Source organism: Anguilla rostrata, unplaced genomic scaffold, assembly GCF_018555375.3.
Source record: "Anguilla rostrata isolate EN2019 unplaced genomic scaffold, ASM1855537v3 scaf0025, whole genome shotgun sequence".
NCBI classification, from domain to species: domain Eukaryota; kingdom Metazoa; phylum Chordata; class Actinopteri; order Anguilliformes; family Anguillidae; genus Anguilla; species Anguilla rostrata.
This window is the reverse complement of record NW_026985605.1, coordinates 16,580-27,487: the sequence shown is the minus strand read 5'-3', so window position 1 is coordinate 27,487 and position 10,908 is coordinate 16,580. Positions and strand designations below refer to the sequence as shown.

General features: G+C 40.5%; 1 long non-coding RNA gene across 1 annotated transcript; it reads left to right on the top strand.

Moving 5' to 3' along the window:
- Window positions 1-549: 549 nt before the first annotated feature.
- On the top strand, window positions 550-9,599 carry LOC135246177 (uncharacterized). Its single transcript, XR_010327535.1, has 4 exons — window positions 550-822; window positions 3,635-4,861; window positions 7,662-9,227; window positions 9,355-9,599. It is a non-coding gene; the product is annotated as an uncharacterized LOC135246177 (long non-coding RNA).
- The last annotated feature ends 1,309 nt before the right edge of the window (window positions 9,600-10,908 follow it).

Genomic DNA, 10,908 nt, shown 5'->3' with positions numbered 1-10,908 from the left:
ATTTTTTTTCTTTTACTTCAGTTTCTTCCTTTGGGATTTCAGCGAGTTTAAATTTGAAATTTAGCTAAAATATTCGCCATTGTAGCACAACACGTGTGTTATTAACTCCGTGTTTCCTTGAAAATAGCATTAGCCACACGTGGTATGTATAGCTATTGGGGTTTCTCTCATATAAAGTTGAATGTTGCTTTTGAAGCGAATGGCACTGTTTTTTATCATAGTGATAATGTCCCCCCCAAAAAAAAAGACTGTAAAAAATATGGAAAAAGCACTGTGACGCACCCATTGACTCTCCGGGGGTCTCCAAAAAAAGTTTGAAGCTCAATGGGGGGCGGGGCCATTTTGGATTTGGGAGCCAAAACCACAGAGTTTAAAAGCCGCTTGTGTTTTTTAAAATTTGATTGACAGTCCGGGGGGAAAAGCCCATAAACCTAACGAGGCTAGCTGACTGTCTCCGTTATGTTTTAAAATATTATCAGATGTTTGGGAGAATTTCCCACCGTGACTTACTGTCATGTAATCAGTTATGTATGACATTAAGGAGGACTTGTTTTGAATCCCTAATTAGTTTTATTGGCTGTAACAGGCAGTAATGTCTTAAGATCATTCTGGAAAATAGTTAGCCCCGCCCACTCCCAGGGACTTGGTTGAGACTGTTTGTCGCACAGCAAGAGGGGAGAACGGGAGAAAGAAAAAGACGATTAGAAGTAAAAAATCATAATCGTTAATTTAAGCAGTAAACCTAAAGAGTAGCTCCCTAAATGACCCACGGACCAAATATTTTCCAGATCGCACACTTCAATCTCTTTCCTTGGGATCTTGGTAAGTTAAATGTTAAATTTGCTAAAGTATCGTAACTGTAGCAGCAACACGTGTGCTATTGACTCTGTGTTTCCTTGAAAATAGCATTAGCCACACGTGGCGTTTAATATTTTTCAGTTTGCTCACTTCAGTTTCTTCCTTTGGGATTTCAGCGAGTTTAAATTTGAAATTTAGCTAAAATATCGCCATTGTAGCAGCAACACGTGTGTTATTAACTCCGTGTTTCCTTGAAAATAGCATTAGCCACACGTGGTATGTATAGCTATTGAGTTTCTCTCATATAAAGTTGAATGTTGCTATTTGAAAGCGTGAATGGCACTGTTATTGTATCATACGTGTATGAATGTGCTATGTAACATGTGTATGAATGTGCCTTGTTATAACCAGAGACTGTAAAAAATATGGACAAAGCTACTGTGACGTCACCCATTGACTCTCCGTGGGTCTCCGAAAATACGTTTTGAAGCTCAATGGCGGGCGCGGCCATTTTGGAGTTGGAGCCAAAACCACAGAGTTTAAAAGCCGCTCTGTGATTTTTACAATTTGATTGACAGTCCGGTGCGGAAAAGCCCATCAACCTGAACGAGGCTAGCTGACTGTCTGCCGTTATGTTTTAAAATATATTATCAGATGTTTACGGAGTTTAATTTCCATCCGTGACTGTACTGTCATGTAATCACGTTATATGTATGACATTAAAAATACAATTAGGCTATGTTCAGTTATCTTCAATTCATGTTTCTCAGCAAAACGAATATGCTTAACTAGCATATCAGCTTGCCAGTGAGCTAGGTAGGCTATCCGTGGTTAGCTCACACATTAGCAATATGAACCACAGGGGAAGAACATTGACTACACTGATGGTCAATCAATCGGAGATGTGTAGGCTACTGGTGATTTGACTAGGCTAATTTTCGTATAACTGTCTGGTAGATCTGCTGTTAACCGAGCAAGTTATCGTCGTAGGTTTTCGCCAGTCAGTTAATGAGCCAGTAACTGCTACTACTAGCTACTCCATCGCCGTTTGTGGTGTTCACTTGCTGGGTGACGCTAGCTGACCGATCGTTCGCAAATCACTTTCTACCGAATAAAAATTAACACTGTCAGCGGTTATTAACAAATCTACCAAGTATTTTAATAACTGATCTGCAGGCGTGTAAATATGACAACGCACTTTGTACAGCAAGTTTTCCACCTGGTGCATGAAGACAAAAATAATGTAGCCTACGTTGAATTTCTAATTATTATTAGGCTATCGTTTTTTTCTTGTAAATCATCAAAACCAATGGAGAAAAGCCAATATACGCAAGGAGCCCCCAGGACCGATTCTGAGAACCACTGTCTTAAATGCCTAGCTTGTCGGTCTCTTAAATGCTAAAAACATATTCCTTTCTAAATGCCAAGATGGTTAATTTCGTTAAATTCTGTGTGTGTGATTTCAGCAAATGAACCTTGAGACTCTTAATTCGCTTCGTGAAACTGAAAAAGTGTTTATCCCAAAATCGGGATTATAGTAGCTTCGTCACATGCTTGAAGCATGGCCCAGGTAGACATTTACGGAATGTACACGACTGACAAGCCGCCAAACACGTCTGACAGATTGAATGTTTGCCGGTTAAGGTTAGCTAGCTAGTCAAATGGCTTGGTAGCCGAAGTTGCGAACTGTTTTAGCATAGGCTACTACTGGACTACCAAATATAGCAAGCTGATTACGCTTTCTGCCAACTAATTATTTGGTTAAGTAGGCTAAAGGAAATAGTAAAAATGACTCGGCTACCGAAAAACTTAAGAGGAGGATTATTTTATGGTCGTCTAGTGCAGCTGTAAATAGCACACGCCATAATGAAATCACCACGAAATGGGATGCCTGCATTTTCAGACTTAGCACAGGCGGACCGTAGCCGGAGCCGCAATGGCAAGGCCAAGAAGCGCCACCGCCCACCCCAGTGACCATAGACTGTGGCCCCTACTGTAGCATAGTCCTCCGAAGTAATCCGGAAGTGACGCAAGCTGTACCTCATTGGTCCAGAACAAATATTGGCCCTGTGCCCAAATGATGCAATAAATCATAAAATAGACCCATGGACAGTCATAAGACGAATAAAATACACCTATTATGACTATTTGTTCTTGTGAGAAAAAATTAGTGGCTTTGTATTTTTATTGCATTTGTACCGTAGACTTACATGGAAACCGGATATGAAAACACCTATACTGGAGCCATCCGTAGTGGCGCTAGTGAGCAACCAGGAACTACAACACCAGGAAATGAGCTTCAAAAACGAAGTCTGGTTTTGGCCGCTTGGTTATAACCTTGTGTTAATTTATGTAGGCTATAGCTCGTTCAAGGTGGCTATTAGTTGAGCCTATGCACTTAAATGAAGTTAGCTACTGCAGTACTGTTAGAAACCATGCACTAGCGCTTAGCAAGTGCGCTACATTTGGGTATATGATGTAGCCATATCTTCTATTGTGCATGACAGTGCAAGAGGGTTAGTTCACATGCATTTAAATGATTTTACAATCAACTAATGATTTACTTGATTGTTAAGGGTTTATTGCCATGTATTTATATTGAGTTCATGGTTCAAAAAATTATTTGCTATAGTTACATGGAAAATACCTTGCTCATAATTCATGATTAATGGTTAAAAGAGTGATAGAATATTTGATAAAATGAAACTGTACAGTTGAACCATTTATAAAGTGTACTGTTTGCTTTATTAGTAACACTTTTACACTTTTGAGGTTACAATGATGCCTTAAAGAAAAAAACTAAGATTGAGAAAAGTATTCAGTTGTTGTCATACAGGCTGGGTTTTTTGGATACCTGAGAAGAAACCTGTGAACCTAGGATTCTCTCCCTGACGAGGGAGATGGCGAGCCGACCAGCTTGATCAACTTGATTCATCTTCATCCATTGAGGAAGAACCCCCTGATACCCCTTGTTTCTCCCAACCCCACTCTGGTGTGGTAGGATTGTGATTGAGAAATTACACAATTTTATTTGATACTTTATTTTTTGTAAAAAGGGTGCACCCAACCAACAAAACTGACTTGAAACTAACTAAATTGAACTTGACCAATTGAACTGAACCAGACTGAACAGAAGACATTCAGAACTGAATGGACAGTGAATACAGTTACAACGCTCAGGACATTGATATGAAGACAAATGAATGTGTTTGAATGTGATAAGCTTTACATATTGTCATTACGTTTTCTTTAATACAGTTCTAACCATTTTGCTGGCTCCGGTTGTTCATTGTGTCCATCTCTTCATTCATAACCTCTCCTTACGAACCTAGCTTTAACCTGAAAATATTTACCTACTGCTAAGTGACCCTTTAGGTGGGTTACAATCATCATATACGTGACTGTCCTGAACTGATACTTTGCTTTGGGCCTCTTATTCGCTCTTGGACCCTTAGGTTTGAGAGTAAACACACACACATTTTAAACAGTGTGCTCGCAAATTGCACAACTTCAAGAATTTGTGATCTGTTGATTATTTAGGCCTCCAGCTACGTAGCTCTGTGGCTGTACACAATGTCACCGTTAAAGACACAAGCTATAAAAAAGCCACGTGTGTTGTCTTTGAGAAGAATGATGAGGGACTAGTCTTTGGCAAGATAGAACTGATTCTTGTTTGCAACAGTTGTGTTTACTTTGTCACAGAGAAATGCCAGTCTGATTTCTTTTTTGATCAGGGGATTTACTGCCTAAATATGGGCTCAGAGAACCCCATTTCAAATTATTTCTGCCTCGAACATGCAAGCCTGCTTGACTATTACCCTTTGCCTGTGTACAACATGTTTGGTCTGTCTCTAATAGCCACTCCTTTCCTTCAGAATGTCTGGTATAAGTGAGAGCATCAAGGACGCAGTCATTTCTGTCCTGCCAAGTGTGCCAGAAGAAACGATCTTACACCAGGGAGTGGAAAGCAAAGATGACTTGCAGTACATAAGAGAACAGGAAATTGCAGAGGTTAATCGACCAATCCAGTGCAGAAAACATTTAAATGCATGGAAATGAGCAGGTACTGTATATTTACTACTTCACTACCAAATTAAAGAGTGTATTAAAAAGCTTATTGTTTTATCTAATTAATTATGGCATAATTTTAGTCAACATGCATAATGATAGATTTTTGTTTTCATTGCCCGATGCTATAAGTTGTGCTACCCCCCTACTCCAGTCCCCAGAAGGCAGTAAATCCGCTACTTTGATTTAAATGGTATAGTCTAACCTGATGGACATGTGTACCGAGGTACATTGTGTGCCATAGCTGGAGATAATATGGGATCACAGAGTGGCTTTAGTGAAAACTTCAGTAAAAGCACCCATTTCTGCAGATTATGTACTAGAGCCTGACCGATATATCTATAATATATTAATATATATTATATAATAAACAAAAAAAAACGATGATTATTTATCTGTACTTGTCTGCTTGAACGTTGTAATTCAGGGTTCGTACGGTCATGAAAAACCTGGAAAAGTCATTGAAATTTAAAATGCAATTTCCAGGCCCTGGAAAAGTTATGGAAAATAATATTTTTTCAAAGGTTTTGGAAAAGTAATGGAAATATAGCTAAAGTTGCATCAAATATAATTACTAATTAATCCAATCATAAAAATAGTATGTATAGTAGCCTAATAAAACGTAAATTGGCACGTAACCTTCGCGGTATTTTCGTGATGTGAGAAGTTAATTCGGTCCGGCTCAGTCTGTTTACAGGCACGCCTCTGCTGATGTAGCAGTTAGTAAACGTAGGCCCTACTGTGCCGACAATATGCCAAGGAAGTGCAGCTTCAATAATATATCAGGGCTCGAAATTAACTTTTTTACTTGGTAGCACTGGTGCTCCCAACTTCAAAAACTTAGGAACACCCACCGAAATGTAAGGAGCACCAACAATATATGCAATAGATTTTTTATTGATAAAAACGACAACATAACAGTACGGTTTACAAGTAACAGTTAAACTGTCACGCATAAAATGTGTCGACTCTTCAAGGAATTGCGTGTTATGCATTCAAACGACAAAGCGCTTCTCGTGACATTAATACCGCTAATTAAATCAACCGCCAGTAAACTGCATCGGAGAAATTAGCTGTTCCAACCGGGTCGCTACACAAAACGTCCGCTTCAACTTTTCAGCTTTCGATAACGCTAATAAAGTGAACATAAACTTTTGTCTTCAGGTAACATTAGTTAACGCGTTAGCTCTCTGTGTCGCGTGACAGTGGAGTGCAGCGAAAGGGAGTGATTGAAGGCTAATATTAACCAATTTAAAATCAGCATTAAAGGTAAGAATGTCAAGCTCGCGATTGGTTAGAAGGGTCACCGTCAGCTCACAAGGGACATGCTGAGTGTTCTAACTAGCGAATGTACAGAGGTAGAGACGTTAGAGTGTAAAAAGAAAAAAAAAAAAAGGTCGTACCAGAACAATTATTTGCACTCGCACAAATGCTCCCAATTATATTTCGAGGTCGCACAGATTAAATTTCGGGAGCATATGCGACCAAAATGGTCGCAAGTTCGAGCCCTGTTTGAGACATTGACAAAAATGTTAAACTATTCGAATTAAAATATGAGAGAATGTATCTAAGTGTGTCTGTCTGGTGTTTATTTGTTTTAGAGAGGCACCATATGTTTCAGATGCAGACCTAATTTTACTTAGTGTTATTTATTTATTTATTGACCTTTCAGCATTATTACAGGTTCATAAAGACAGTTGTCATTAAAAACACTGAATTATTTTGCTGTTACAATAAAACATCAATACTAAGTAGACAAAAAATTTTAAATATTGCAATTATCTAAGCTGAGATCTAATCTCGTATCCCAAATTTAAATTTAAAATCCGCTGTCATTTAGGAGTCTGCACATATAGGGGATTGGTGATCTCCTGTATCTCTCAGTTCGACATCTTGGGATGGCCAGTTTGTTTGAGTTCCTTGTCTGACGACCTGTGAGCTCCTCCCTGAGGGGTGGTAGCCAGTCACTGAAGTTGGACTTTAGCAGCTTTCTGGCAAAGCCAAGACACAGTTGAGTGTGTCTCTCTGATAGAGTGCACAATCCGAGATGCAGAGAGCCTCTGGGTACCCTGAGTACCTCTGGCCAAGTATGGTTTTACAATCCCGTTTCTGCTTTCCAGCCTTTTAGCCTGGTCTTTAGTCAGGGAACTGTGCCAGACGGGGACTGCGTACTCCAGCACCGGGCGTACGTAGCCTGTGTAGATGGAAACCAGTTCTGGGTCTCGGACACCAAATTTCTTCAGGCGACGCAGAGCAAAAGCTTCCTGTTCTCTGAGGTCAGCATGGTGGACCAGGTGGACCACCTGACTGTCCCAACGCAAATTACTCTGGATGGTGACCCCCAGGACCTTGACAGTGTCACAGACTTCCAGGATGTTCTGCTCAATGGAGAGAGTCGGCAGGGCGGGTGGATGCCTCATGTGGGTGACATGTAAAACTTTACATTTCTTTGGGTTGAGTTTCATTTTGTGCTCCTCTACCCAGATATCAAGACCATTCAGGGTCTGTTGGAGGGTACAGGGTAGTTGGAGCTGTTACAATAAATCATTTTAAATCGTCCCGCTGAGATAGTCATTTGTTTTGGTCATGGAAATTCAGTTAAAGGTTGTGGAGAAGTCATGGAAAAGTCATTGAAAATCATTGGTGAAAAAGTGTATGAACCCTGGTAATTGCTATTTACTACAATTATCCAGTAGAGGGAGCGCTAATACAAGTGTGAACTGCAGCAGCTGACGCGCTACTTCTCTAATAAGACGTTTGTTACTCGTGCCTCATCCAATATTCTCCACTGCAAGACTTGTCTGCACAGATTCGGTTGCGGCAATAAAGGTATGTAGATTTAGTGAAAGTTTTTAATTAAATGCGTTTATACGACCACTATGTTTATCAATCCTCATTATCAAACGAGCGAGCTAGCTAACATATTTGGTTCACTTTAGCAAGCTAGCAAGCCTTTATGAACTGGAAGTGAGCACATAAGCAGCGTAGGATCTACATTTCCAGAGGACATCGCTGTATTCTCAAATAAATAACCAGCCAAAATAAAATGGTGGTTGAATGTGTCACACATTTGTTTTTTTTTTGTTTTTTTTAAATCTGAGATAATGATATTAGCTACTATATGATGTTTTGTAAATAGCCAAGGCGTGATTGAAAGCGAGTGTCATCTTGTCACGCGTCATCGTAGCAAGCTAACCAGACAGTAAAAAAGCAGATAAAACACTTCGAACATGAATAATTTTAAGCCATGTTATCTAGCTTTGTCGTGATAACATGAGAGAAGGATTGCTGTTGGAGAACTGAATCAACCAATAGTTAGCGCGGGTAACCTGCACGAAAGCTCATATAAGAAAATACAATAAGAAAATATAATTAATTTAACTTACTGAGAAAATATAATAAGAAATAACGAGGCTGTGTCATAGCTAATGCGTTATTGCGAGCGAGTGTGTCATCTAGTCACGCGTCAGAGCGCATTGTAGTTATTTTCACCGCCTAATTCTTATGGACAGGGAAGCTCGTTTGATAGTCTTAGTAGGAATAAAATAAGAAAATATAATTAATGTACTGAGAATAGATACTAAGAAATAATAATAACAACAATAATAATAATATTAATCATAAAAATACATGTTTGAAACTGGAAAAGGGATACTGCTAAGTGACCCTTTAGGTGGGTTACAATCATCATATACGTGACTATCCTGAACTGATACTTTGCTTTGGGCCTCTTATTCGCTCTTGGACCCTTAGGTTTGAGAGTAAACACACACACATTTTAAACAGTGTGCTCGCAAATTACACAACTTCAAGAATTTGTGATCTGTTGATTATTTAGGCCTCCAGCTACGTAGCTCTGTGGCTGTACACAATGTCACCGTTAAAGGCACAAGCTACAAAAAAGCCACGTGTGTTGTCTTTGAGAAGAATGATGAGGGACTAGTCTTTGGCAAGATAGAACTGATTCTTGTTTGCAACAGTTGTGTTTACTTTGTCACAGAGAAATGCCAGTCTGATTTCCTTTTTGATCAGGGGATTTACTGCCTAAAGATGGGCTCAGAGAACCCCATTTCAAATGATTTCTGCCTCGAACATGCAAGCCTGCTTGACTATTACCCTTTGCCTGTGTACAACATGTTTGGTCTGTCTCTAATAGCCACTCCTTTCCTTCAGAATGTCTGGTATAAGTGAGAGCATCAAGGACGCAGTCATTTCTGTCCTGCCAAGTGTGCCAGAAGAAACGATCTTACACCAGGGAGTGGAAAGCAAAGATGACTTGCAGTACATAAGAGAACAGGAAATTGCAGAGGTTAATCGACCAATCCAGTGCAGAAAACATTTAAATGCATGGAAATGAGCAGGTACTGTATATTTACTACTTCACTACCAAATTAAAGAGTGTATTAAAAAGCGTATTGTTTTATCTAATTAATTATGGCGCAATTTTAGTCAATATGCATAATGATAGATTTTTGTTTTCATTGCCAGATGCTATAAGTTGTGCTACCCCCCTACTCCAGTCCCCAGAAGGCAGTTCATCACTGTCAAGCTCCTTGAGATCCAGTAGCCCTTCACCATCACATTCCATACGGCCACCAGTAAAGCAAAAATGGCCAGAAACGTTCCAGGTACCCCAGGTAATTGCATCACAATTTGCTCGTTTTTGATTTCCAACAGAATACGTTGATCTGTATTTCACATAAATTTTCTTGTTCTTTTCCAAGGCAACCCTGTACGTTTGAGTAGTTTTTGTGCAGCTGGCTTAGAGTGTTCGCCGGATTAGCGCAGGTAGGCTAGCGTGCTTCTCGAATTCATCAGAACCCCTAGATAGCATACATACTACTGACCCTAGAACACTGCACCACGAACCTAGCATACCTGTTACTGAACATGCATTTCTAACATAGCCACTGATAGCCTCCCTTGAACACCTAGCATCCCCTGATAGCCCATAATGAACACGCACTAACCTGCAACCTGAACCCTGAATAATAGCAACCTTTAGAACACCATAGCAACCACCTAGCAACCCTTTAGAACACCCTAGCAACCACCTGCACATCACAAATTAGCAACCACCATAGAACCACTTGAACACCCTAGCAACACCTGAACACTGCCCCTAGCAACCACAGAAACTAATGAACACCCTAGCAACCACCTAGCAACCACTTTGAACACTAGCAACCACTAGACCTAACACTAGCAACCACCCAGCAACCCTTTAGAACATCCTAGCAACCACCTGAACCTAGCAACCACCTGGAACCACTTGACAACTAGCAACCACTTAAACACCCTAGCACACTTAGAACACCCTAGCAAACCAACCTTGACATAGCAACACCTGACTAATACCCTTGAAAGAACACCGCTAGCAACCACCTGAAACCCTAATGCTAACCACTATAGAACACCCTAGCAACCACCTAGCAACCCTTTAGAACACCCTAGCAACCACCTAGCAACCACTTTGAACACCCTAGCAACCACCTGGAACACCCTAGCAACCACCTAGCAACCACTTTGAACACCCTAGCAACCCACTGAAAACACCCTAGCAACCACTTAGAACACCCTAGCAACCACCTAGCAACCACTTTGGAACACCCTAGCAACCACCTAGCATAGAACACCCTAGCAAACTCACATAAACACCTAGCAACCACCTAGAACACCCTAGCAACACCTAGAAACCACCCTAGCAACCACCTTGAACACCAGCACCATAACACCTAGCAACCACATAAAACACCCTAGCAACCACCTAGCAACCACTAACACCCTAGCAACCACTTTAAACACCCTAGCAACCACATAAACACCCTAGCAACCACCTAGCAACCACTTTGAACACCCTAGCAACCACCTGGAACACCCTAGCAACCACTTTGAACACCATGGCAACCACATAAAACACCCTAGCAACCACCTGGAACACCCTAGCAACCACCTAGCAACCACTTAGAACCATAGCAACCACATAAAACACCCTAGCAACCACCTGGAACACCCTAGCAACCACTTTGAACACCCTAGCAA